Raw genomic sequence first — 25,564 nt, 5'->3', positions numbered from 1 at the left:
TCTTGCACATAAGCAGGCGCTCTACCACTCAGCTTGAATCCCAGCCCCATAGCTCCTAAAGGTCACACTTCTCATGGCTGCATCTACCAGAAAGTCAAGTGACCAAGTACCTGAGTTAAAGAGCAAGAAGTCAGGCTCTGAAATGTTTTTCAGTTCCTCCTACAAACTGGTTCTGATCACATTCTAATTCTCTCTCTCTCTCTCTCTCTCTCTCTCTCTCACGCACACACACACACACACACAGAGAGAGAGAGAGAGAGAGAGAGAGAGAGAGAGAGAGAAGGTCAAAGCTTCAGGAAATCAAAGAAGCAGACAATCTGCCTAAACCATTTTTACTTGGAGTGACACAGAGGCACGACCATCCAGCCTTACTAAAGCAGCAGCTAGGTCTCACTTAGAAGCAGTCCCAACTGACAAAAGAGGGAATAAAAATTTACAAAAACAATCAATTTGACACTCTTTATATCAAAATGTATAAGAGGATGCCATTATACATCCAGCAACCATGGGTATTTGAAATATGGTCTCATTTACAAACATTATGTTTATACTTTATTATTTCATGAACCATTGATTCCATAAAGCAAATCCACTTTCCTCCTCATTCCTTCTTTAATATTGTTTTAGATTTCCAAAAAACTGACCAATGAAGAGTAGCAGGAGAGTTGAGTGGTACTAGCCAGGAAGTGGACCAGAAGGTAACAGATGTAGTCCTCTTCTCTTCTGGAGTCTCAGTTTCCCCATCTGTAAAATAAGAGAGCTAGGTGATAAGAATTCCTTCCAAGTCTACGTTTCTCTTAAGACCAAGCAAGTAATAAAAGTAATGAAAGGGATTAGGTGCAGTATAATCTCCCCTACTTGACAGGCATTGAGTAAGAAAGGTACTAGAAGTAAGGAGATGAGTAAACCACAGTCCTTGTCCTAGTGAAGAACTTGGCTCGTGAGGGAAGCAAACACATAGACAATGCATTAGTGAACTTTCCATTATTGTGACAAAACACCTGGGATAATCAACTCAGATAGAAGAAATATTTATTTTTGCTTCATGGTTTTAAAGGTTCACTCCACAGCCAATTGGCCTTGAAGCAATTGTTGTTTGGGGGCCTGTGTTGATCCAGCACATCAGAGTAAGAAGTTCACAGTAGAACAAATCAGCTCCCTTATTGGCATGCAAGTGAAAAAGAGAAGAGGTGCTGGGCCCCACTACTTGCTTCAAAAGCATGAACCCAATACCCTGAAGGCCTCCGTTTAGGCCCCACTTCCTAAACTTTCACCACCTCCCAATAGCACTATGAGCAGGAGACCAAGCCTTTAACAATGGGCCTTTGGGGACAGTCCAGACCCAAACTATGAGAGACAGTTTCCTACAATATGACAGAACCTGTGCTCCAAGTACCATAGAAACCCATAAGAGGTTTGGATTAACTCCTCCTAGCTGAATCCTATGAATCCTGGAAACTTTTTCTTTGCTGTTTTTTGGGGGGGGAGGGGAGCAGATTTTTGCAGTACTGAAGATTGAACCTAGGAGCTCATGCATGCTAGGCAAGCACTGTACGCCTGAGCTGCATCTCCAGCCCTTTTTATTTTATTATAAGACGAGGTCTTGCTAAGTTGCCCAGGATAGCCTCAGACTTGTGACCCTTCTGCCTCAGCTTCCCAAGTAGCTGGGATGACAGCTATGCATCATTGTGCCCAACTCTGAAAGTTTTTAAAAGGAGAAGATATTCAAGTGACATCTTGGAAAACTTTTCTGAGTGGAGAAGGAAAAGAGAGGAGGAATGATGTTACAAGTAAAGGAAATTGCCCATGAAAAGGCACAGCAATTTGAAAACCATGATGCATTTGGGGGGAAAGAAAGAAGTTTCTTAAGGATGGAGGTCGCACACATGAAGGGATTATGGAAAGCAGTCTAGAAGGATGAGTTAAACCAAGTCACAAACGATCTTGCAGACCTGATCTTGAGAATAGCAAGAACCAATCACATATTTTTATCTCTCTTTTTTTGCTTAAATTCTTTTATTGGTACATTTTATGTATACAATACATTTATATTTATCATTGGTGCTTGTACCTGTACATGATGTATCTTGGTTCTTATTTTTCCCCCATGACCTGTGGCTAGAGAACTAGTGATATTTACATTTCAGAACACTCATTCTGTCTGAGGTGCGGAAAATGGATTAGAATTACACCATCCGATCTGGTAGCCTCATTAGTTGTGCGTGGCTCTTGCTCACTTGAAATATGGTTGGTCTAAATTGATGTGTGCTATGAGTATAAGGAACACGTGAGACCAAACCCTGAGTAGAAAAAAGGGAAGGCAGAATATCTCACTGTTATTTCATATTGATTACATGCTTAAAGGATAATGTTTGAGATAGTTAAATACAATATATATCAAAAAATTACTTTTTTGGTTTCTTTTTACTTTTAATATATGGCCAGTAGAGAATTCTGAGTTACACATGTGGCTCACATTAAAATCCTACTGGACGGAACTGAGTGAGAGGAGCTGACTGGAGGAGACTTTGAAATGTTCAGGAGACATCGTGAGAGGATCAGGGTCTGAACTAGGCAGTGAAGTGATGGCAGAGTAAGAGAAGAGATGCAGCCTTTGTTGTCAGCTGCAGTGACAGAGAAGCTAAGAAGCAGACAGTCTGGTTCGCACTCTGGCTCTTACAATTACCAGCTGTACGACCTTGGGCAAGTCATTGGACCTGTCTGTTGTGCCTGAGTTTCTTCAGCTGCACCATGGATGATAGCAGCACCGGCTTCGTAGACTTGCTGTGAGGATTACATGAGTTTAATCACGGGTTCCCATACTGAATGCACATTTGAACCACCCGGGACGTTTTTAAAATAGCCAATACCCAGAGATTCTGGTTTCATCAGTGCAGGGTGTGGCCTGAGTGTCAAGATTTGTAGATGACCCAGGTGATTCTACTGTGATGCAAACCCTTGAGTTACTAAACGTAGAGTGCTCACAACAATGTCCGACATAGTGTAACCATGACATGTTTGCTGTTGCCATACTTTTAACGTCTTGAGTGATTCAAAATATACTTAAAATGCACAATCAAGGGCCTACTATGTGCTATTAAATCCTACCACAGGGATGGGACATCTTCCAAATTAACTCATGGAGCTCACGGTGAATTCACAGTGTCCTCCCCAGTGAGTACAGGTGGGCCAGCTGGAAATTGAGTTCAGATCTGACAGCTCATTGAGCAGTTCCAACTTTTTAAAGCATCAGTTGATCAAATAATCTAGTCTATTTCCCAAAACACTTAACTCCAACAACAAGGTTTTTAGTGTTTGGCAACGCACAAGCAGAATGCAATTAAGACTTGGAGCTGTACACTAAGTGTCTACCAGCCAGAGCCAAGTGAGCATAGAGTGAGGTGAGGTGCCATTTGGAATGTGGAGCAAGCCCACCTGTGTCTCTGGCCCCCGTGGTGGGGACACCCCAGTGAGAACTGACTAAAACTGGTGAGGGAACTTCAGAACTCAGACTGTCACCAACAAAGCAGGCAAGGCTGGGCCTAATGAGTACATAGAGCAGAAAGGTACTAATGTCATGATAAATGGCCTTTCTCTCCAGAATAGAGATGAAGAAGAACCCAACTCATTTCTTTTCTTATTCTCTAGACTTAGGTTTTCATGCACATTGTCTCCAGGTACTATGGACACAGATTCAAGTAGACATTGCAGCTGAGATATTGCTTCACTCTGAATTAGAATGGCTATTATCAAATCAATATTAACAAAGGCAGGCAAGAATGTGGAGAAAAAGGAGTCGTCAAACACTGGTGGAAGGAATGTAAAATTAGTACAGCTGTTATGGAAAACAGTATGGAAGTTCCTCAAAAAATTAAAAGTAGAATTACCCCATAACTCTCTGATCTTGTTACTAGCTGTATACTCAAAGGAAGTGAAATCTGTATGTCAAGGACACATCTGCACTTGTATATTTATTGCATTATTTATAATAGCCCAGATATGAAGTCAACTTATATCCATCGAAAGATTAATAACTTAAGAAAATGTGGTATATATAAATGGTGAAATATACTCAACTATAAAAAAGGATGGGTATGCCAACATGAATGAAAAACATGTTAAGTGAAACAAGTGATACACAGAAGGACAAATACATGATCTCAGTCATTGGTGAATTCTAAAAAAAAAAAAGCTGACCTTTAAGAAGTATGCGGTAGCATAGTGATTACTAAAAGCTGGGAAGAAAAAGGAGGAAAAATGGGGAAAGATTTGTCACTGGATACAAATTTACAGTTAGCTAAGAGGAATACGTTCTTTTGTTCTACTTCACAGTAGGGTGACTATAATTGATCATGTAATATGTATATTTCAAAATAACTAGAAGGAAGGATTTTGAATGTTCTCACATAAAGAAATAATAAATGTTTGAGGTGATGGATATGCTATAACACCCTGATTTGATTATTACAAATTGTGTGTATGTATTCAAACATCACATTGTGCTCTACAAATATGTGTAATTAATGCATATCAATTAAAACAAAATAAAATATAAAATATTTTAAAATATTAATCATTGTTAACATTTACTGGGCCTTTATTGTAAGTGCCTTATATGCATTGCATTTTCTAATATCCTTCATAACTTTATGAGGAAGGGGGCATTACCAACACTTTATAATAAGGAAATTGAAGCTCAGAGAAGTGCAGTCTTTTGGTGTCAGCAACAAGAGTCCCAATTCAAACTAACTTAGACTAGAGAGGAATTTGTTATCTCAAGGAAAACAATAAAAAGTTGAAACATCAAGCTACCAATAATCAAAGATGCATATGGATCTTTGATACAACTGACATCAGTGGCTCTTTCTCTCTATCCTCTTATTTGTCTCTGTGCATCAGCCACATCCTACTCTGCTGCATGGCAATTTCTTGCACAGATGACAGGGAAGCTTCTGGACTCCCCAGGCTCCTTGCTGTTCTGGTTTCAAAAATCCCAAGAAAAAGTTCTGATTGGCCCAATTTGAGTCAAGTTCTGCCTTGGACCAATCAGGAGTAACCAAGAGAGAAAGATCACTACAAGCATGGCAGCTCACTCAAATCATGTGGATTGGAGTCACAGAAAGGAAAAGCAAATGATTTCCTGAAAGACTCCTGACACATTGTGATCATTAATTGTGATTGACAATGGATTAAGAGAGGCCTCATAGTAAAGAATGCTTCTTTGTAGTCAGAGTAGGTTATGGGGCATGGCCTTCTGGACTATACCTGGTCCCTGGCCCCTGGCCCCTGCCTCTCTGGCACTGTTGCTCTGCTTTGCTTCCTTACCACCATGAAGTCCGTAGCTTTGCTTCACCACACCCTTCTCCCTTAATGTCCCTGCCTTAGAACCAGTGGCTCATGTACTGAAACCTCTAAAATCGTGAGCCAACTAAACCATTTCCTCCTTTAAGTTGTGAGCATCAGATATTTGGTCCCAGCAATGGGAAAGCTAATGACTATAGAAAACTGATGCCAGAGAATTAGTGCTATTGCTGTGACTACACCTGACCATCATATCAGAACCTTTGGAACTACTTTGGGGAGGAGTTTGGAATGATTTGGATGCTCAGGCTTGAGATGCACGCTATAAGCAGAGGCTGGCAGGCAATTCTGATCAGAGCTCAGAAGATTAGAATGCTGATAAAAATGTTGACAGTAAAAAACAGGCTCATGAAGTTTTAGTTGAGAATGAGGGCTCTTTTGGGAATTGGACCAGAAGCCATGCATGCTATACTCTGGCAAAAAAAAAAAAAAGTCTCTATTTTCCCCATATCCTGAGACTTTGCCATAGGCTGAGTTTAAGGGCCAATTAGTAGACTATTTGATCAGGGGGTGGAAGTTTAAAGTTAGCCTAATATTTAGGCTGTGGCATGGGTACTACTAGTGTTGAGTATTTGGTCCTAGCAACAGAAAAATTGACTAATACATCTATTTTCCCAAAAGAAAAGAAAAGCACCTTATCATACTCTGGTACTTGCATAAATGAAAAAGAACAGGGCTACTAAGTAGAGAGGAAAAGTATTCCTCTTGAAAGTTCCACCATTCTAAAATTCCTTTGAGGAGCTGAGGTTCAGACCACCCATGATATGTGGTCAGTTTAATATTAATTGCATTTTATGATATTGTGTCATTATGCTCCAAGCTGGCACATAGTAAGGGCTCAATAAATATCTGTTGAATGAGTAATGAAAAGATGAATAATGCAAGGTCCCTCTGCCAAAAAATTTGCAGCCTAGAAGATGACTAGAGTGAGAAAACAGCCCCCAAAGTATAGCTAACATACTCTAAAAGCTCAAACAAATGAAAGGTCACATTGGTTTGAGAACACAGTAAGTTAGGAAAGTCATCAAAGAAGAAGGTACCACTTGAGATGGGATTTGAAAATGAAATAGGATCGCAGTAGGCAGAGATATAAGAAAAATGTACACCAGAGCATGCAAACCATGTGACAAGTCAGAGAGGCAAGATGAACATGTCATCCAGTTGTTTCAATAGTAAAATATACGCAATATAAATTTTGCCATTTTAACCATTTTACATGTTCAATTCAATAGTATTAAGGATATTCACATTGGTGTACAACCAACAAACACCTCACCTGCTCCCAAACTTCTTCTGTCACTCCAAACAGAAACTACCCATTAAGCAATAACTTCACATTCCCAGGAACATAGTAACATCTAAGCTACTTTCTGTCTCCACAAATTTGCCTGATATATTTCATATTAGAATTTATAGCATTTACCCTTTTGTTTCTGCCTTATAATATGTAGCATGTTTTCAAGTTTTACCCATGTAATAGCATGTACCAGAAGAACTCCTCTCATTTGGCTGCATGATCTTCTATTATGTGCCTACACCACATTTTGTTTATCAACTCATATGTAGAATAGACACCTTTTCACCATTGTGATAATGCTGCAATGAACACTGGTGAACAGACGCTAATGTTAATGAGTGACTATTTTTAGTTCTTTTGTGTATGTACCTAGGAATGGAATTGCTGGATCACAAAAGTAATTCTATTTTTAGCTTTTTGAGGAACTTCCATATTGTTCTTCATGGTGGATGCATCATATTTTACATTTCCACAAGCAAAATACAAGGATTCCAATTTCTCTGCATTCTCAACAACATCTGCTATATTCTGTTATTGCCATTTTTGTTATTAATAGTCATTGTGATAGTGTAAAGTGATATCTTACAGAGTTTTATTTGCATTTCCCTAATGATGAAGATAGAGTGTTTTTCACATGCTTATTGAAGCCATCCAGTTTTACTGATGCAAAATCTAGCCATGATTAAGCTAAGTTGTTTAGACTTTATTGTGTAAGAAATAGGGAGCCAATGATAGTTTAGAAGCAGATGAGCAACATAACCAGAAATATAAAACCTTGGCAGAAGAGTGTAAAATGGAGTCAGAGAACTATTTCAATGGTCCAAGTGAGGAACAGTGCAAGCTTGATCCAGGGAGGTGGCATGGCAAGAGCTTCAAGAGATCAGAAGGAACCAATCACAACGGACTGCTTACATAAGGATGGTACAGCCCATGTGATGAATTGCTTTGCATCCATAAAAATAATGATGCAGATAAATAAATGATGAAACAATATATTAAGTTCTCAATATATTAAGTGAAGAATAAAAGGTTACAACATAGAACATACATCATGATCCCACTTCTAGACAAATGATACATAATTAGATCAAGATGGAAAGAGGACAGCTACACAGAGGAAAAAAGACCTTGAAACCCACATACCTGAAAATGTCCAAATGATCACCTCTTTCTAAAATAACCTCCCACCAAGTTACTTATATACTGTTTCATTTTCTTCACTGCCCATATCACTATCTGAAAATATCTAATTTACTTGTTCATCTTTCTTAAATTCTAGGAAGGAAGGACTCTGCCCTGCTCTCCCTCTATTCGCAGGACCCCAGCACCTGGCCATAGGAGATTCTCCATTGATGTTTTTAATGGAATTTCTCAGTGGTGGGGTACAACTTTTTTTCTTACCTATATTCTTAAATATGTACAATGAATGTATGACTTGTCATAAAAATAGCAAAGAAGTGAGACATAGCAGCCATTTTTTCATCACTGCCACCATCACCTTTTCCAATGTCAGTGGTATTTTGGTTATGGCTGTTGTCCCCAGAAGGACCTCAAGCCAGTGGCCAACACCAGTCATTGCTAGTACAACATCAAAGTGCTTTTCTCATCCTGTGAACCTACTCAATGCCTCTGCTGCCTCCTCCAACTTCCTGGGTATCCACTTCCTCCATCTATGCCCACTCAGTGCTGCAAAATGTTATTAATACCATCACACCTCCATAGACTCAACATTCCAGAATAACCTGCCACCAGAAGGGCATGCACAGGAAGAGGAGATCATCCATCAATATCCATGCTTGTCCTTGTCCTCACTCCCTACCTCCCTTGCCCCTAATCCTGGAGACTATGGAGATCATTTTAAGCACCAGGGCTAGCTAACTCGAGGAAGATACCAGGCTGTGGGCATGGAAAAGTAATAATGAAGCCAAGTAGTAGCCTACTCAGTGAATCCTCTGACAATTTTGGACATTAGCATCTGGCTCTTCTGTCTAGCATTTCTATACAGGAGACTAAATATCCCTTGGACAGCTCTATGGGGCAATTCTTAGTCTTGGGCCACTAAAAATAAAGTGCCAATTTTAGATCATTTAATATTCCATGGTAATGTGGTACATAATTTACTATACATGGTAAATGTATTTTATGCTATTGGTGTCTACATAAAGCACATATATTTATATACTACATATATGCTATAAAATTATACTGATTATTATATTTTACTGTAGACACATGTATGTATGTAGAGAATACACTTAAGCATTCATTTATTAACTTCTGCTGTGAAACTAGACCCTGATATTTTATACCATCTTGTAGGCTCAAAGTAGCAGATAAACAGATTTTAATGCCACTCACATTTTTTTTTACTGCTCCTCAAATAGTGGTTGTGTTCATTAGAGGGAGTTTGAGGGGAATGGGAAGGAAGACTCCTATTTGGTTTTGGGAGAATTGCTTTTAGAAGCCTTAAAATTAAGCAAAGGGGAGGAACATCTCTTTGACAAAGGTCTTCATGGAGGGAAGAAACACATCTCTGTAAAGAATACTTCTGTGTGACAGGAAGGAAGGGATTCTCCTCTCTGGAACAAAATGGAAGTTGAAGGCCTCAACCCTGACTGGGGGAGAAGTAGTCAAAGGTACCATCAACATGGAAAGCAAGATAATCCCACAACATGGTGACAGGAAATTATTATTATTTATATTTTAGGTTTAACCAGGCATAGCCAGTTTGGATATTATTCTTTTTCTTCACCTAGTATTTAGAAATGCAAGAGCCATTCTTAGTTCACAGGTCATACAATAACAGGTGGCAGGCTACATTTGGAGCATAGATTGTAAACTGGCTATGCCTGGTTAAATAATAATAATTTAAAATAGCATGATTTTGAGTAATTGCTTAGTGCTAGGTGCTATGCTAAGCATGCACCTATAGTAACATGACCGTTATAATTTGGCTTTCCAGTGAACTTTCGTGAGTGAGAAAGAAGGGAGGCATTGCAATTAATTTTCTAAGAACCAAGCATAACCATGGATGGGGTCATTCTCATGGTCATTACCTATTATATATGTATTTTGAAAGAAAGTGTTGAAACAGCTGCTCTAGCCACCTCCCCTCAAACTCATCAAATCCCAAGCTAGAAAGGATTGAGTCCACCTTTCCACTTGGCAGAAGAAGAACTGTGTTAGAGGGAGCTACAGAAAATGCACCTAAAACATAGCAGACATCCTGCCACCTCTCCTGAACCCATTCACCACCAATTCCTTCAGCCCACACTGACTATCCAAATTTGAACCACAAATTAGCAAAAGGAATCAGAGAAAACCAGGTGAACTTGGGTCATCAGAGCATCCTACCCAACCACACAGCAACGTATGGCTAAGAGCAACTCACTGTTGGGGGAAGAGGTAAATTTAACAAGCATCTGGCCAGGAAGCATGGCCCTGTTTATTGATGGAAATCATTTGCCAGAGTAAGAGCTCTTTGGGGACCTCTGAAGATGTTGGCAAGCCCCAGTCCCAAAAGCTGCTAAGAAAGGACCTGTGGGCTTCTGAAAATAAAGCAGCTAAAGGGTTAGCTCCCCCGAAGCCTATTAAAAGAGCAGCAGCATGAGGTGTTCTCCATCCAAGGAAGATGCATGGGTAAGCTACCACGTTCTCCTTTGAGAACCTCCTTCCTCTGGAAGGAAGTCATGCACTCCACCCCAGCCCTGTAACTTCTGTTTGGAGCAATATGCGTATCTGTGATCCATTCTTGGTGTGTGTTTTGTGCCCTCAAGACTCCAACCTCTATAATTTTGGCTGTACTGTACTAGCACGGTGCCAGGAATATGATAAAAACTCATTCACCACAATGAGGTGTCATTAAAGTTGTAGATGCAGAGAATAAAGAGAATTGAAAACAGGTAATATCTGAAGGTTTAATAGCTGTAGTTTTCTAAAACTGACTTAAAAAGAAGGTATGGATCTGTAGGTTAATAAGCCCAATAAACCCTAACCCTAAATAAATTAATTTCTTACTATATACATCATAAGATTACATATAACAAAACAAAGATTTTAAAGGCAGCCAGAAAGAAAAGATCATTTATAAGGAAATGACCAGTAAATAAACAGCACACATTCTACCAGTAACACTGAAATCCAGTTAAGACTGAAATAGTACTTATAAAATATGAAGCAAAAATAGCTGTAATACTGGTACGGTGTACTCAGAAAAACCATCTTTCAAGGATATGGTCTACATGAGGACATTTTCAAAAAAGCAAAAACTGAAATCATTTATTACCAACAGATCCCTCTTATATAACTTCTAACATATATTTCAAAAAGAAGAAAAATGATCCCATTAAGAAAATGTGAAGTATAAGGAGAATAGTAGAAAAGACATTGGCAAACAGGAAATAGAAACAAATGCTATCTTTAAAAGTCCATAATAAAAATAATACATTATTTGTTGGGTATAAAAATAGACTTAACATATTGGAAAGTAAAAATTATATTTTCAAGAGATGTGTTATATAACATGGTGAATATAGTTACATAATAACAATTTATTATATTCTTGGAAATTGCTACAATGGTAGATTTTCCACTATTTAAAAAAGCTATGTGCACATTGAGGTCATACTCTTAAGTGAAATAAATAGGACACACATGTGTAAATAGTGAATAGTTTCCCTGGTGTGAGAAACTGAAAGTGTAAATGAGGATCAAAATGTATAATAGATAATGTGAAATAGGAAGAAAAGGGGCAAAGGGAAAGGGAAAGGGGAAGTCGGAGGAGTAGGAGAAAGAAAAGGAGGGAAAGGAATAAATATGAGAAAAGGAAAAAACAGAAACAAAGTCTTTGTAAATAGGGAGAGGTGGAGGGGTTGAAGGGAGGGCAGGAGAATGGGGAAAACAATAAGAACCAAGATATATCATGTAAAGGTACAAATTGCCAATGATGAATGTCATCATATTATATACCAAAAATGTACCAATAAACTTAATGAATAAAAAAAAGCTATGTAAAATAATGCATGTTAGGTAGTTCAATTTGGGCATTCAACAATGTATACATATTTCAAAACAACATGTGATATGTGATACATGATAAACATACACAATTTTGTCAATTAAAATAAAGTAAAAAGTTACATGTAAATCTGAGATAGCACAATCCATAATAACTAAATCTTGGAAGTGGCCTATATGTCCATCAATAGATGAATGGATAAAGGAAATGTATTCACACACAATAGTGTACTACTCTGTGAAAAAGAAAGGTAAACTTGAGTCATGTGTAGGAAATGGATGCACCTTGAGACCATAATTTAAATGAAATAAATTAGATGCACAGCTTAAATGTGGCATGGTTTCTCTTATATGAGGAATGCAAATTATAAATAAAAAGTAAAATAAAAGATATATATTAGGAAATAATATGACAAATCTTTTGCATATGGGAAGAGGACTAAGAGATGGGAAGGGATAAAGACAATGAATTGTTTCTTACAGGTACCAATTTCCCACAAGGAATGTGATCACGATGCATTACAAACATGTACTAATAAAAAATATTGTTGATCTGATAGGGGTGATCAAAGTTAAATCATTCTAAAAGGCCAGCATTGTTCAGGTGAAAGACATTATTAACTTTCAAACAGAGAGCTAAACATGAGTTGTAAAGATGCAAGTATAAAATAATCAAAATAGTATGTATGACCTCCAAATTCTAAGAGAAAAAAATGATGAAAAGAAAAGATTAATCTAATGGGTAACAAAAAATGGTTTAAAATCACAGAAAATATGAAACAAATAGAAAGATCAAAATGGAAATTAGAAATTAATCCAAATATGTCAGTAATTTTAAATTGTAAATGAACTAATCTATTAAGACGGAGATGTTTTTTAAAAGCACAAAAACAAAAAGAGGTAAAAATGTTGAAACAAAAGAAATAGTAACCAAAACAGAGCCAAAGATCTAGCAATATGTGACAAAACTGACTTTAAGGCAAAAGTATTATTTGAATTTGCTAGAAATAAAAAGGGACAATATATAATGATAAAATCTCCAATTCAGAAATCTGTAACAATTCCATAATTATTAATAGGTAATTAATAATGTTAAAATATATAAAGCAAAAATCAAGAGAACACAAGAAGAAACTAACAAGTCTATCAGCAAAATGGAAGATTTCAAAACTTATCTTTGAGTAACTGAGTGTTTGCAAAACACAATTTCAAAGATTGATTTAATAGATGCACTATATAGAAGACAGTAGCTAACAATTAGGAAACATATTCTCACTTATACAGGAAGCATTTAGAAAAGTTGACCACATTCCAGGCAGTAAAGCATAGTCCAATAATTTTCAGAGAATCAATATTATATAGACTATGATCTCTGATCACAATGCAATTAAGTCAATAACAAAAAGAAAAATGTTTTTATGTTTAAGAGCTTCCTTCTGTATAATTCATGAGCCAAAAGAAAATCATAATGGAAATTTCAAAATACTTGCAATTGTAAATAACAAAAATGCTATAAGCTAAAGTTTATAGGATGCAGCTAATAAAGGGCTTAAACAAAACGTATACCCTAAAATTTTATATTAAAAAGAATGACTAAAATTCATGAAGCTTAAGAAGTTATAAATATAACAAAGTAAACTCAAAAAAGCAAGAGTAAAAAGAACAGCAAGTAATGGAGGAAAAAACAAAATTATAGAAGACAATCAAAGCAATTCACACATAGGTTCTTTGAGAAAAACTAATTATATACGTTGTCCTCTAGTGAAATTGATCTAGTTAAAAAAAAAAATGTAAAGCACAAATTGAGAATATGCCTAAAAATATTTTCAGGAGAGCTCTGTTAAGATAATGGAATAATATGAAAAATGTAATGTCAATAAATTTATTTTAGCTACATGGAAAATTAGGTATTTTACCAAAAACTGTCTCAAAAAGAAATATAAAACATGAATAAGTCTAAAACAATTAAAGAAAATTAGTCATTCATTTATAATATTTTCTTTTTATTTTATTGTATTAGTATATGTTTGCAGTACATAATGCTTACATTAGTCGTGGGGGGTTGATACAGTTAAGTCACACATCTTAATTCATTTTTTTATCCCCTTCCTATCCCCTCTTTACTCCTCCCTCCACCTCTTGGTCCCATTCCCTTAAACAAAAGATCTATTTCCCTGTTTCTTATTATCTTTTATTTTGTTCTATAATTTATTTACATTTGGAGTTTTTCTTATAAGAGCAATCATGTGATATTAAGCTGTGTGTCTGATTTATTTCACTTAACATTATGGTCTTAAGGTGCATCCATTTTCCTAAAAATGACTCAAATTTATCCTGCTTTATGCCAGAGTAGTATTCAATTGTGTATAAATACCATATGTTCTTGATCCATTCATCTATTGATGGACATATAAGCCACTTCCAAGACTCAGCTATTATGAATTGAGCTGCTATAAATATGGATATGCATGTATCACAGTAATAGGATCTCTTAAATTCTTTTGAGAAGAAACCTAGTGGGAGAGTAGCTGGGTCAAATGGAATTTCTAGTTTTAATTTTCTGAGTAATCTCCATACTGATTTCCATAGTGGTTGTACTAATTTTTATTCTTATGAAAAATGTAGAAGAGTTCCCTTTTCCCCACAGCCTCATCAACATTTATTTTTATTTGATTTTTTAATATAGCCATTCTTTCTGGAGCAAGATGAACTCTCGGTGTTGTTTTAATTTGCATTTCTCTAATGGCCAGTGATGTTAAATGTTTTTTCATGTATTATTGACCATTGTACTTCTTCTGAGAACAGTCTATTCATTTCAGTTGCCCATTTTTGGATTGGGCTTATTTGGGAGGGGCCTAATTTTTTGAGTTCTTTATATATTCTAGATTATTAGTCATCTGTCTGAGGAATAGCAGGCAAAAAAAATTTTCTGTACTGTAGGCTGTTTCTTCATTCTCTTGGTTGTTTGTTTTGCTGTACAGAAGCTATTTAACTTGATATGATCCCATTTGTTGATCCTTGCTGTTATTTCTTGTGTAATTGGGGTTCTGTTCAGAAACTCCTTACCTACACCTATCTCTTCAAGAGTTTTACCTATTTTATTTTCCAACAGATTAAATATTTCTGTTTTAACATTTATAGCTTTGATCCATTTTTATTTTAGTTTATTACATGATGAGATATATGGGTCTAGATTCAATTTTCTGCATGTGGATATGCAGTTTTCCCAGCACCATTTATTAAAGAGGCTGTCTTTCCTCCAGCATATGTTTTGGCCCCTTTGTCAAAGATGCCCTAGGGTTGTTTCTGCATCTTCTATTCTGTTCCATTGATCCACATGTCTGGTTTTGTGCCAGTACCATGCTGTTTTTATCACTACAGCTCTGTCATATAACTTGAAGTCCAAGATTATGATACCTCCTGCTTTGGTTTTGTTGCCCAGGATTGCTTTTGCTATTCTGGGTCTCTTCTGGTTCCATATGAATCTTAGGGGTTTTTTTTCTAGTTTTATAAGGAATGCTGTTGGTATTTTTTATTAGAACTGCATTAAATCTATACATCAGTTTTGGAAGTATGACCAGTTTGACTATATTGGTTCTGCCAAACCAGGAACAGGAGTATCTTTCCATTTTCTGATGTTTTCTTTCTTTTTTCAGAATACTGTAATTTTCATTCTAAGAGTTCTTTTACTTCCTTGGTTAGGTTAATTCCTAAGTGTTTAATTTTTCTTGATGTTATTGTGAATGGTATTGTTTTCCTTATTTCTTTCTCAGTGAGTTTATTATTGGTATACAAAAATGCTATTAATTTTTGTATGTTGCTTTTGAATCCTGCTACGTTACTGAATGTGGTTATTAATTCTAGGAAACTTTTGGTTGAATTTTTTGGGTTTTCTGTGTAGAGGATTATGTCATCTGCAAATAATGATAGTTTCACTTCTTCCTTTCCTATACATATCTCTTTTATTTCCTTCTCTGTCCTGATTGTCTGGCTAATGTTTTGAGTACTATACAGGAGTGGTGATAGTGGACATCCTTGCTTATTTAGCAAGAAAGCTTTCAACTTTTCCCCATTTAATATGATTTTGGCAGTAAGTTTGTTATAAATGGCTTGTATCCAATTGAGATAAAGTCCTTCAATACCTATTTTTTCAGGTTTTTAATCATAAATGACGTCGGATTTTGTCAGAGGGGTTTTCTCCATCTATTGAGATGATCATGTAATTTTTGTCACTGCTTCTGTTTATGTGATGTATTACATTTATTAATTTGTGTATGTTGAACGATCCTTACATACCTGGGATGAAGCCTACTTGGTCATGATGTATGATCTTTTTGATGATTTGCTGCATTCTGTTCACCAGGATCTTGATGAGGATATTTGTATCTATGTTCACTAAAGAGATTGGCCTGTAATTTTGTTTTCTGGTTAGTTCCTTGTCTGGTTTTGGAATCGCGGTAATACTAGCTTCCAGGAAAGACTTTGAGAGTAGTCCTTTCCTTTTCATTTTATTAAAAGAGTTTGGGAGTATTTGTGTTAGATCTTCCCTGAAGTTCTTGTAGAATTCAGCAGTGAAGCCATCTGAACCGAGTTTTCTTTGTTGGTAGGTTTTTTATTATTATTATTACTGCCTCAGTTTCATTACTTGTTATTGGATTATTCAGGGTTTTTAAATATTCTTGGTTCAGTTTTGGTAATTCATATGTATCTAGGAATTTACCCATTTCTTCTGAATTCTCCAATTTATTGGCATACAGCTTTGCAAAGTAGTTGCTAATAATCTGTTTTTATTTTGTCAGTAACTGTTGTAATTTCAACTCCATTTATTCGGGTCTTTTCTTTCCTTTTTTTTTTTTTTTTTTTTTTTTTTTTTTTGGTTAGATTGGCTAAGGATTTGTCCTTTTTGTTTATTCTTTTTGAAGAATCCGCTCTTCAATTCATTGATTCTTTGTATATTTTGGCCTCAGTTCTGTACTAGCTTTGGATTGGAGATTGTTCTTATTTTTCTAGGAACTTGAGGTACATTGTTATGTTATTTATTTGACGTTGCTGTGTTTTCCTGATGTGGGCATTCACAAATATAAACTTCCCTTAGGACTACTTTCATTGTGTCACATAGGTTCTGGTATGTTGTGCTGCCATTATTATTTGATTCTAGGAACTATTTCCTTCCTGGATTTTACAATATTTTCTCAACAACAAAAAAAAAAAAGACATAGATAGAATTATAGGCAGCTTATATCAGACTTCCAAGAAACAGACACTAAAATTTTATACAAACTCTTCCAAAGAACGGAAGAGAAGAAATGTACACCAGATATTTTTAAAGTTAAAATAACCCTTATACCAAACCAGAAAAAAAGGGTCATTACAGCATGATCATGCAAATAAACATATCGAATACAAAAAATCAGATACAAAATCCTAAATATTGGAAGGCAAATCTATATGCCTATGAAATATAGGAACATATATGTAATCCTACATTGCCAAGTTAGTTTTATACCAAGAATGTACAGTTATATTAACCATCAAAATTATTTAATATAAAATTCTGCATAATCCAATTAAAGGAAAAAACTATAGGATCATGTCAGTAGATGCAAAAAAAGCATTTTATAGAATCCAACACCTTAGGTTAAAGTTACAAGAATTTGGCAAAAATTAGCAAAAGATTCTGGGAAAATTTGGATATTTGGAATTTAAAATAAGGAATATCATACATTTTTAATATTTTAAAACTCATTGTATCAGAAAATTTGTAACTGCTATATATGTAATATATACATATGTATGTACCAAACTTATAATGGTTCAACTTATGATTTTTCAACTTTATAATACATTATTAGAGTACTAAATTTACTTTCAACATATATTTTCAGCCTGCTATGGGCATATCAAGCCATCGCACTATAATAAGTCAAGGAGCACTGTATGTAACGATAGAGAAAACATTTAAAAACTATACAGAAGAGATACATTTAAAAGCACTAAAAATAGATCAGGATGAAACCTTTAAAAAGTAATAAAGTAACCTACTGGGAGGTAAGAAAAAAGAAACACAGAAAACACACATAATGAAATGGCAGACTTAGCTGTAGCACAGCAATAATTACCTTAATGTAAATGCCCTCAGTATATTAGTTAAAAGGGGGAGATTAGCATATGAGCAAAGTGGATAACAAAGCAAGATTCAGCTGTATGCTGCCTTCAATAAACTCACTTCAAACTCAATGGCATAGATCGTTTCAAAAAAAAAATTCATACCCTGCAAACATTAATTTTTAAAAATCAGAAATCACTATATTCATACTAGATAAACACTTCAGAGCAAAGAAAATTACTAGAGACATCATATAATAATAAAAGAATCAATTCAACAGGTAGGCATAACAATATCAAATGTGATGTGCCAAACAGCAGATATTCAAAATACATCATCAAGGATATAGAAGATCTGAATAACAATAGGATCTAATTCACATATATAGACATTCTAGCCAACAACAGTAGGATGTACTTTTTTTCTGGTGTCCATGGAACATTTACCAATATAGATCATAATCTTGACCCATAAAACAAACCTCAACAAATTTTTAAAAATTGAAATCCTAAAAACTGTAAATAATATGAAAGAAAGAGATAAACTGAGAAACTATCAAAGATATCCAAATTGAAAGAGACTACAAAAACCAATGCATGTTCCTTGATGGGGTTATGGACATGTATTGGGAGAGAGCGAAATTTGAACTGAAGCTGTAGATTAAAAGCCAGTATTGCATCAAGGTTTTATTTCCTTACTTAAAGAGTTATAATGATTATATGTAAGAGAATGCTCTTGTTTAGGGAAAATGTATGCTGGAGCACCTAGAGGTGATGAAGCAACACATACAGTTTATGGTTAAATGGTTCAAAAATAGTAATGATAATTGGATCACACACACAACACAGACATTCTGTGTATAAAAAGAAAGAAAGATTGAATCAATGTGGTGAAATTATAAAAATTGGGACTCTAACTAAGGGAGATATAAATGTTGTCTTCACTAGTCCTCAAAGTTTTCTCTAAGATTGGAACTATTTTAAAATAAGTTATTAGAAAAAAGTGAAGAATTTTTATATATTTTTTTTTTTTTGGTACCGGGGATCGAACTCAGATCCTTCTGCTTGAAAGGCAGGCAGCGGAACCACTGAGCTAAATCCCCGGCCCCTTTTTTTATAATTTTTTTTTGAAGAATTTTTTAAAACGCAAACATTCAGGCAAGCAAAAGCTGAAAGATCCATTTCAGGAGACCCACATACACCGAAAGGAATTGAAGAAGATTCTTTGGGCAGAGACTATCATAAAGTTATAAAAAGACAGTGTGGAACTTTCACAAACAGAGACAAATATACCAACAAATGAAATAGACCCACTTGTACTTGAACACTTGGTTGATGACATTTTAATAATAATGCTAGATTAATAGGATTTCCACAAGGAGGGAAAAGAGTCTCTACCTCCATCTCAGCCCACAAGCTAAAAATAAAACCTGTTTTCACAGAGGGCTCCATGAGACTGGGGAGAGAGAAATATCCTCCTCATTTCACTGAGCAGAGGATACATCCCTGTAGCCCTTCAACCATTGGTAGGATTGAGAAATCACATCTTTGGCATGAAAATCAGAGTTTTCAAGTATCCTCACATGGCTCCAAGAAGCAAGCATCAACAGCATGGTCCCAGAGCTAAAAGGTACAAACACAGGAAAGCACACAAGGACTGTGGCTGACAATTTGTCACCAAGAATATGTGAGGATACACCTCACAGGAATGGAGTCTCCCTTACACAAGGCTGGGGGTTTGGGTGAGCAGATGAACGAGAGGTCCAACTGGCAGATGTGACCCAAGTGAACTCAAAGAACCACTAACTTAGGAGCTCCTCACTGGTATGAATTGGGTCTTACCTACCTCTATACCCTCAAAGACTGGCCTCAGGTAGGTACATTAGTTAGTACATTAGAGCTGCCATAACAAACCACCACAGACTGAGTGGCTTCTGTTTCTTAAACAACAGAAATCCATTTTCTCATGATGCCAGAGGATAGAAGTCTCAGATTAAAGTGTCAACAGGGTTGGCTTATTCTGAAGCCTCTCCCTTGGCTGCTGGATGGCCATCTTCTCTCTGTGTCTTTTTTATATGATCTTCCCTCTGTATGTCTGTGTCCTAATGTCCTCTTATTACAAAGAGATTAATCATACTGGATTAGAGTCTATCCTACTGACCTCATTGTAATTTGATTACCTCTTTAAAGGCCCTATCACCAAATATAGTCACATTCTAGGGTACAAGGGTTAGGATTCTAATATATGGATTTGGGGAGTCATAAATCAGCCCATAACAGAAGGTGATTGATGACTCTATGCTGAGTACGTGAATAAATGAGTAAATGGCTGAAGCTTTCAATACAACACGTCTTTTGTAGAGGAAGATTTCAAGCCCATATGCCTGAGTTGAGGGTATGGAGCATTCATGATTGTCCTGAGCTCATCCCTTCCAGCCAGCAATCAAAGTCTAGAGTGCAGCTATCCCCACAAGCATGCCAGAGAGCCAAGCTAAATGCTAATACAATCTATTTCTCATTGCTAGTTCCTCCAGTATCTTCCATTTTCCAGTACTAAACATTGAGGTCAATTCTCCAAAAGGGCTCCCTGAGTCAAATTCAGCCACCTTTGAAAATTAATTCTTACCAATCCACAAAGGCTAAACAAAGCATTTAAGCCCACACAGCTCCTGCTCTAGAGAAGACGTTTATTACCAGGATATGTGATAGCACAAGTGTCTGGCTGGCCCAAGTTCTATGGTCATTTATTGTCTTCTAGGCCAATACATTATGGCCAGAGACCAATTTTCCAATACATGGCTCCCTTGCCTTCAAATATATCCTTGCCCATATTTTGGCAACTGAAGGTATGATGGTAAAAAGGTCGGATACCATAATACTAAACCTGGCCTTCTAAATATATCAACATCTTTGTTATGGCTTATATCCAGATGTCCCCACAAAGCCTAATGTGCTCATAAGTGGGGCTTTTCAGAGCTAGCTAGATGTGGGATATGTGATACTGGGACTAAGGATGTGTGGTACTAAATTAGTTCACTGATTGGAATTAGCCTAGTTCTGGGCGTGGATAGTGGAAAGGCTAATGGTGTAGATGACACCATCCAAAATGCTTGGATGAGATAAAAAGGAAAGCAAGGCCTGCTTTCCTGTTGCTTCCACTGCTTCTGCTTGCTGCCTTTCTGCCTGCCACACCATGAACTGTTTCACCCCTGCCATTCCACCCTGCCTTGGAACCAGCTGACTGTGAATTGAAACCTCTACAAAATGTGAGCTGAAATAAATCTTTCCTCCTTTAACTTTGGGTGTTGGGTATTTTATCTCAGCAGCAAGTAACTAAGACAACCTTTAAAAATGAATGCTTTGGGCCAGGGATTTACCTCAGTGGTTCTGGCACCTGCCACACAAGTGCAAGGTCCCAAGTTCAATCCCTGGTACCAAAAAAAAAAAAATTAATGCTTTGAGGGCCGGGGATTTAGCTCAGTTGTTCTACCACCTGTTTCACAAGCACAAGATCCCGAGTTCAATCCCCAGTACCAAAAAGAAAAGAAAAAAAAGAATGCTTTGAAGTTAATCTCAATCAGTGGTTCCCTCAAGTCCTGATTGCCTACCTTTAGACATAGTGGTTTCTTTTAAAATAAATGGCTTTGACATCTATATGTCACTATCTTCATTCATTCATTTAGTCAATATTTAGTGAGCATTTACTACATTCAGGCAATGAGCTAAGACCTAGGATAAAAAATAAGTGAAAGTTTCTACTTGTCTTAATCTTATAGACTATACTCATGGGGAAAAAGACCCTAGGTAGATGATGATACTGGTGATGGTGGTGGTGGTGGTGGTGGTGGTGGTGGTGGTGGTGGTGATTGAAAAAGATTATTTCAAATAGTGTTAAGTGCTGAAAGGGGAAGATGATATAATAGTGACACAATGGGTACATTAGCTCATAAGTTAAGAGGTGGCTTATCTGAGGAGGCAATACATGAGCTGAGGCCTGATTGTCAAGAAGGAGCCAACTTTGTGAAGATCTGATGGAGGAAACAGCATATGCAAAGACTTTAAAGTGGGGGACAAAAATATTTAGAGCAACAGAATAAAAGGCTATCATGGCTCCCCGTATCAAAAGTTCAGTAAGTACCCAGTATAATGTTTTGTGTCTTGTGGTTTAAGCTGAATTCTCCTAAGTGGAAACTGGAAAAAGACATTCATCTTTATAAACAAATAACATCTCCTTTACCCTCTCGTGAGTTTAGATTTTGACCACAGCTACTCTTAAGCTTCTGTCTTCTAACTTACAGCATCTTGATGGTTTTGGCTTTTTTCATGCCACTTCAGGTCCCCTTGATAAACATAACTTTGTCCTTTTTGAGTACCCATTACTTAACACTTACTGAGCACTTAACGTATGTGCCAGTCACCCTGCTAAGCATTTTACATGCATTATTTCCTTTAATCCTCACAAGGATTTCCTTTAAGCCCACTATGGTTGGCACTTTTAACCCCATTTTACAGGAAAAAAAAATCAAGGCTCTTAGAGAATGGATGATTTGTCCAAGCACATCCAAATAAGAAATGAAGGAACTGGAATTTATCTCATCCAGGTGTGTGCCTTGACATTTTTTGCCTGCACTGTATTTTGGCTACCATTACCTTCATGAAATGTACATGGCTCATGACCTAAATGAGTTCCTAAAATTATGGAGAATGTCAGAGAGTCCTCAAGCCCTTCTAAAGTATCTTATTGTTCTGCTAATTTATTTTTCTCCAAAAACCATTTGGGACCATTGGAACCCAGTTTGGCTCCATCTGAGTCTCCAGGAAGGATTTTAATAAATAAAGAATGCCAGGATTTAAACCCAAGGCTAAAACTATATCTGCCTCTTTTGGGAACTCCCCCAGGTGATTCTGGTGGGCAGCCAGCTTGTGCAACCCAGCCTCCCAAACATACACAACCTGTGCAGGAAAACTTTCAGTGAGGAGAAATAATCACACTCCACCTTTAATCCTAATAGCTGGAAACTTCTTTCTTTGTTTTCTGAACTCTGCTTTTTCCAAACTTCGGCTGCCTGGTGAAACAGAAGCCATCCAGTGCCATAGGGTTGGAAATTCTTATAGCTGATAAACAGCTCCACATCCCTCCTGGAACCATGAGTTCTTCTTTTGGTTGTTGTAAGAAAAACAAACAGAGTACTTGAGAGTGCAAATCATAAAACAGAAGGAAAGCAGACGTTGTTCCTCATTATATCCACTTTGCAGAAAGATCAAAGGGATGGAGAGAATAGAGCGTGTGGAAGAGGAATAGGGGAGAAAGCAGTTGATGGGGATGGAAAGAGAAAAAAGAAAGAAAATGTGTGCTCCACTTACTGTGGTTCTAACTGAAAACTCCACTTGTGATATTACTCAAAAAAAGTACAGTGAGATTCTTCCCTTAGCAAGAGCATGTTGTACCTTCATTGGTTAAAAAAGATCCAAGAAAAATTTTAATCCTTAGTGCACAAAAATTCCCTAGGAGCCCAAGAAGACCTTTCTCGCTGGGTTGTGATAGAAAGCCCCACTCCTTCATGTACAATTGAAAACATTTAGGATGGCATTATAATCCTTCCTGTCTCTACACAGAACTGCCTCCATCCCTCGCTAATGTGCAGCTCTCTCAGGAAGCTCTCTTAAGCAATTAAAAATGGTTAATTCCACATCTGAACTCATCCTAGCCTCTTTATTCAGGAATTACTCACTTTAAGTACGCAAATTCAGCAAAGTTTCCTCAAACCGCACATGCTAAATGTGTAGGTGAGGCTCATTATTTTTTTTTCCAAATTAACACGAATAATGAAGTGATTATTTCTGATAACCATTTCCTTTTAATGTATTCGGTTGGTTTCTAATTTGCCAAGGGTAAGAAGGAAAGCAATATTATGTGTGGCCCATATCCCTGGGGAACAATTTGCCTCTGAGAGTCTAATGCTAGAATACCATCTTCCACATATGAGGCCTAATTCAATTCATAGCAATATTGTATTCATGTGTTTTTTTGCACTACAACTGTGATGTAAAGGGTCTCGAAAAATGGGGAGGGAAACAATTACCTTATTGGGCTGTTTGGGTTACAGCTCTGTTATTCAATAGCTGGTCCATAGGCGGCAGCACCTGAGGACTTGTATAAATGCAAAACCCTGTCTTAGTGCAGTAATATTCCCTGGGAGTGAAATCATATTTGAACAAGTCTGGAGATGTGTTTTGTTGTCAAAACCGAGGGTGAGGGTACTCTTTGCAGGTAGTAAGCAGAGAACAGGAATGGATCTGAACATCCTACAAAGCACAGGATGGCTCTCTATAACCGAGAACTTTCCTGCCCAAAAATGTCAACAATGAAACAAAGAAATGGTGATCTAGAGATAAGTGGGCTGGGAACAGTGAGGTGGGAGTAGGAAAAGTAAAAAAAGAAATTGTTTTAAGCTGGTAAATAATAGAGATAGAGAAGGAAGAAAGAAAAAGAAAACATCAGCAGGAGAGTCATGTCACTTGGTCTGAGATTATAGGACTCTGTCCTCAGGGAAGTCACCTACCATCTCTTAATTTCATTTCACACCCCTATAAAACGAAGGGTGTGTAGTCCATTTCCATCTTCCAAATGCCCTGCTCAATCCTACTCACGCATTGCCCTGAAGCCTCTAGAATCCATTACTCTAGGTTGCAGTTCCCCATATCAACTTGCAGTCTTTTAGACTCTTAAAGTGATTCGGAGTCCAGACCCTTTGGAAATAATTCTGCTTCATGAGACTTTTCCTCCATCTTCCCAGAGCCAGTTACAGAAAACCTGTTTTTCATGCTTCATTTTCATCCAGTGAGGGCAAGACACTTTCCTGGGTAGGGTGGTGAGGGAAAAAAGAAAGGAAATAGAACTTATAAGACTCTAAAATTCCTTGCGTCCTTATTTTAAACACAAAACAAGACAGGTCCCCAGTGTTATCCAACATGAGGAAAAGAGTTAAATTGTCATAAAATTATTAAAGTCATCAAAAAGGATTTAAGCAAAATCACAGTTTAGGAAGGGTTTAGTGTGAAGCATTAATTTTTAAAAGCTCAAGACACAAAATTGTGTATATCTATTTATTGCAAGAGTGTGAAAATTGTACCTGGATATAAGGACTAGGAAAATATAGAAACTGTCAATGCTGAGGGTATTGGGGTATGGGTGATTTCTTGTTGTTGAAGCTTCAGAGATGCCCACCTAACTCTCTAGCCTGGACCTGTTAACTGAACAAAAGTCTTAGATCTAGTTCAAATCCTGCTACCTCCACTTGGCTATGAGGCCTTACACAAGACCCTTTACCTATCGGATCCTAGGTTTCCTCATTTGTAAAAAGGACACCTCACCACCTAGCTCACAAATGCTGCTGTAGGAATTAAATGAGATGATGAGATAGGAAATGTAAAGGGTAGGCAGTAGGCATTCATTAAATGGTGGATGATTCTGGAGTCTTACAAAAACACTGAATACTTAAACAGTCCATCACCACAATTATATTACACTAATTGCTATGAGTGGTCCCTCCATGAACAGCAGAATATGGTTCAAGATCCACTATTTTATATCATTCAATCAGCAAGGAGAGAGGTGGGATGAGTGCTTACTATTATCTGACACAACGGAGGGTAAAGAGGGAAAGTTTGTTTTGTAAGCCTTAGAGGGTCTGTGTTTTATATTCCTCCGTCCTAGAGCAGTGTTATTAAAATACATAATTTAAGAAATTAACAGTACGGCAGCCTGGCTATTTGTTTTCACTT

At 36.8% G+C, this 25,564-nt stretch overlaps 1 long non-coding RNA gene across 1 annotated transcript; it reads right to left on the bottom strand.

Moving 5' to 3' along the window:
* Positions 1-445: 445 nt before the first annotated feature.
* On the bottom strand, positions 446-24,769 carry LOC110348891 (uncharacterized). Its single transcript, XR_002394492.2, has 2 exons — positions 22,777-24,769; positions 446-744 (listed from the first exon to the last, which is right to left on the bottom strand). It is a non-coding gene; the product is annotated as an uncharacterized LOC110348891 (long non-coding RNA).
* Between the last annotated feature and the right edge of the window lie 795 nt (positions 24,770-25,564).

The sequence above is a fragment of the Heterocephalus glaber genome, unplaced genomic scaffold (assembly GCF_053883595.1).
Source record: "Heterocephalus glaber isolate CG9 unplaced genomic scaffold, H.glaber_assembly_v1.0 deba00001687, whole genome shotgun sequence".
In the NCBI taxonomy this organism is placed as follows: domain Eukaryota; kingdom Metazoa; phylum Chordata; class Mammalia; order Rodentia; family Bathyergidae; genus Heterocephalus; species Heterocephalus glaber.
The sequence above is the reverse complement of the archived record's forward strand: the minus strand, read 5'-3'. Positions and strand labels throughout refer to the sequence as shown.